Genomic DNA, 4943 nt, shown 5'->3' on the forward strand with positions numbered 1-4943 from the left:
AGAATGTGAAAATATAATAGATTCAAAACACAAATATGCACACACAACTGACATATTTTCAAGATGTACACTGAATTCAAAACCAACAAATGTGATTCTGGTCCACAAAACCTGTCATAAGGGTCAAGTTTTTTTGTATTTAAATATAAACATCATGTGAAAGCTCAATAAATAAGCTTTCTATTAATATGTGGTTTGATAGGACAGAACAACTATTTGAAAATCTGGAATCTGAGGGTGCAAAAAAATCTAAATATTGAAAAAATTGCCTTTAAAGTTGTCCAAATGAAGTTATTAGCAATACATATTACTAATAAGAAATTCAGTTTCAATATACTTATGGTAGGAGATTTACAAAATATCTCCATGGAACATGATCTTTACTTAATATTCTAATGATTTTTGGCATGAAAGAAAATTTGATAATTTTGACCCATACAATGCAATTTTGCCTATTTCTACAAATGTACCCATGATACTTATGACCGGTTTTGTTGTCCAGGGTCATAAATGTGTATCAATTCATATTTATTTATATCAACACATACACAAATGTGCACAAATAAAACAAACATAACATACAAACTTTTATCAATAAAACAAAAATAAAAAATCATAAACACAAGTAATAATAATAAAAATAATAATAAAAATAATAATAATAAAACAAAGTAAATCTGCTGGCTGCTGGACTTGCTGATAATCAGCAACATAAAAAGTTTTTATGGATCAATAAATACAAAGTTTCTAAGGAAGAGGTAATGTGTTGAAAGAACTCATGGGATATTAAAGACTGTGTGCTGCAAATGGGTGCAGAGGAGCTTTGGGTAGTAGATGTCATAAATGTAGAAATGTCTGAAACACAGATCCACTGCTTGTAGTAAGGTCTTCTGTTCCACTGTTTCACCGTTGAAAATGCTAAAAACTTCTTCTCTTGGAGTTAGTGCAGCAATGCTGGTGTCATCCGGTCGCATAAAACTTCCTTCATTGACTCCTTCCTCTGTGATAAGATGAAGCAGAAGAAGAAACATTTTACAGATAAACTAGAAACATTTTTTCATAATTGTTGGAAAACCTACACTACTAATCAGAAGTTTTTGAACAGTAAGATTTTTAAAGTTTTTTAAAGAATTCTTTTCTACTCACTAAGCCTGTATTTATTTGATCCAAAATACAGTAAAAGCAGTAATCTTGTGAAATATTTTTACTATTTTAAATAACTGCTTTCTATTTTAAAAGCTTTGAAAAGACTGGACAATTACATTTTAAATATATTCAAATAGAAAGCGGTTATTTTAAATGCTGTATTTTGGATGAAATAAATGCAGGCTTAGACAGAAGGGAATTCTTTAAAAACATTAAAAATCTTGCTGTCCAAAAACTTTTGACTGGTAATGTATATGGATCACTAATATAAATAGTTTACTTACCTTGAAATATTTCAGTTAATTGGCATGTGGATGTTTAATGTATGAGATTCCACTGTTGTAGTTTTTCCTTCACTGAAGAACGCAATGTCTAAAAATAAGTATAAACACATTTAGTACACATTTAAAAAAAAACATGCAAATCTGTCATAGCTTTATAAGAGAAATGGCTGTAATTAGAGGCGATTCTAATATATGCATAACAATATTCAATATAAATAAACCATAAAAACACATTTAGTGTTATTCCAATTAGTGCTCGCTTTCCAAACAACTGACGCCTGCCCTGTTTTGACCAGCAGGCGTCGCCGTTGTGTCACGAACGATTGGAAGCAGTGAATCATTTTGCGAAGCGATTCGTTTAATTGATTCGAAACTTTGAAAAGCTTCGTTTCTCCCATCACGTCTTGCTTTTGGGAAATGTGATTATTTTTAGACTTTTCTAAACAGAGAATTAACTGAATTTGAGCGCATCTCTCTGAGCTGCCGCTGAGCTAACGTTACATATACTGGACCAAAGTTGAAAGGTTCCTGCGGCGCGGTTTAAATCAACAATGTCTCATTTAACATTAGCCATTTCCCATATAAAGTTAAATGTGATAACCATTAATGCGACCAAACAAACTGTATTCAGAAACCGTATGTCTACAACCCTTCATCAGCTGTAAAATAATACTAAACCTGTAGTAATGGTAGACGGTGATTTCAGTAACATAAGTAGTCCTATATACATTCCACCATACATTATTAACTTTAGGTTACTGTAATACATCTCTTAACAGTTTTACAACTTTCTGCTAATGTTTATTTAATTTATTACTGCTAGCGACCTAACTGGGACAGCTAAGTTAACGTGAAGTTATTCGTTTACAATGGAGCTCATTCTCCGCAGTAACGTTACAATACACTGACTAAAGGAAACTACAACTTCGTTAAAAAAACAAACATACAACAACAAAAGTTCAATTTTGAAGTGCATTTCACGTTCTTCGTATAAGTATAATGTTATAAGAGTTATTAAAACCCTGTTACTCACCTCATACTGATGCAGCAGCAGCTTCTTCTGTCGTCAGTCACTGTCGACCGTTAAAATTTGAACTGTCGCCGCGGGAACCAATTAAACCCAACGCTGGGTTATTATTAAAAACAACCCAACGATGTTTAAAAAAATAACCCAACGTTTTAGAAAATAACCCAACACAGTGACCCAATATGTGTAACCCATCTATTGGGTTAAAAAAATAGCCCATCTATTTTTACTGTGCAGGTTTAAATATTCCGACGTGATTCCAATTTAAAGGTTTTATAGACATGGCGAAATCATCATCATATAGCAATAAGATTGAGTGTGTTTGAATCGAGATCGTGATCTATAGCCTATGTATTTTTGTATGTCATAATTTGTACCAGACCTCAAAAGTTACCCGGGCCCAGGCCCGGGCGGCCCCCCCGGTTCCGCGATCCATGCTTCAAGTCATACAGGTTTAGGCACTTAATGTAGCTACTAACTACTAACTCTGCTAACTACTAACTAACAACTAACTACTGTACACTAACTTCAACTTGTGCCTCAGAGGCTGAATAAAAAGAGAATAATCTGCATAATTTTTGTACATTGTAACAGCGGGTTTTAATCTATATATTACACGTGTGAATTCAATTAAATCTGACAAAAAAGTTACTTTATAGTGTACGGCTTCATTCAAAAAAAAAAAAAAAAAAAAAATGAATGAAGGGTTTGGCATGTGTCTGTAATCGCCCCCTGGAGGACGAACCACTAAATGCAGGAAACCGCTAATTTGCTGCCAAAAGGCGTCTACACTTCTGCTTCACTCAGTGTTTTGTCAGTGTTTTACTCATACCAGCCTATGTTTTAGTAACTTTTGCTAAAAAAATATGGAAGTGAGAGCCTACATTGTGAACTTAATCACATAACTGCTCTAGTGTAAAATACTGTATTTAAAATACATTTATTTCATGCTAAGTATACTACAAATATATTTAAATAGTATGTTCTTAATAAAAAATACCCTGCAATTGTACTTTTAGTATACTAAACTAGTATATTTAAAGTCTGCTAAATTGGAACAACTAATTTTGTACTTAATGCTCTTTAATTGTGCAGATGTAGTACTGACGTCTAACCAAAGATATACTTAAAAATATTTGATTGTGCTAAAGTGGAACTATTGAAGTATACTTTAGGCAGGCCTACAGTTTAAATAATATCTTTAAATGCAAAATATTTAAAGATCATACAGTCCTCATCAACAGTGACATTAAAATATATTTTAGGCTTAATATTAAGAAATGTGCAATGTGCACAAGTAGTACTCCAAATAATGTTTGATTAAATTGTTTTATATCAGTAAGTCTCGAGCGACATGTCAGTAAATATGTTAATAGACTAGAACTATACTTATTATCAAGTAAATGCATTTTAAATTCGTTACTTTTTTACTAGGGTGGCGTTTAAGCAAATCGGTTTATTTCAATTAAGCTGTTCCTAGAAGTCACTGTGAACCACTTTACGTTTAATTTTTGTAATAAAAAGTCCTTATTTATAAACTTGTTAGCATCTTAAAAATTCAACCTAGTGGCTTTTAAATTGTTTCAGTCTGACGGTGTGTACTTAAATGATGAAAGTCTTAAGCAATGTTAACCACTGACCTTATTTTACTCATAAATTTAAAGCAGCTATTTAGTCATTCCTGAGGGATTTAATTTGGTAACTATCTTATCTCACTGCTTATTTGTCTTTAACACTATATATATATATATATATATATATATATAATATTATTTCTGACAATGCAGAGCATTGGGCTGTGTGATTAAAAAAAGTGAGCTTGAACAATAGACAGGTGTTGAGCAAAAGTGTAAAAACTAAATACATTTGTATTATCACCACTCCGTATTGTCGATACTGTCATTAAAATGTATGGAAAATTGATATATTTTAAATATTGCTGTCATCTGTGTTAGTTTTCACTTAAGGTTTTATCATGGCATGTTGCTTGGTGCAACTACTATATATACAATTTTGTGCATTGAAATCACTTGGGTCCTTGTTTTAATCTTTCTAGTTTCATTAAAAGACACAAAAACCAATTAAGCTCATTTATTTTAACATATTTATTGACTTAAATAGACATTGTATCATTTTGAAAACATCAAAATGAATGTCTCCATGCACATCCCCAACAGAAATCTGTCATTTTAGTAGTATGTTTCTAGTTCCACCCAACCTAAAACAAAACAAAGCACAAATATTAGTTCATTCTTGAGCTGAAATACAACAAATTCTGCTTGAGAAACATGAATGTATGAAAGTGCATATTACCTCCTGGGTTCTGCCTAAGAATGTATTTTCTGACTTCATCATAGATGAAAATGAGCAGCGAATATGGCATAGCACAGAACCACCACAGTGGTCTAAATGAAAAAAGAAAACATGGTTAAACAACATGAAATGCCTTTAAGCGATTTTCATTAAAACGTTCAGATTCCACTTAC

Source organism: Labeo rohita, chromosome 1 (assembly GCF_022985175.1).
Source record: "Labeo rohita strain BAU-BD-2019 chromosome 1, IGBB_LRoh.1.0, whole genome shotgun sequence".
NCBI lineage: Eukaryota > Metazoa > Chordata > Actinopteri > Cypriniformes > Cyprinidae > Labeo > Labeo rohita.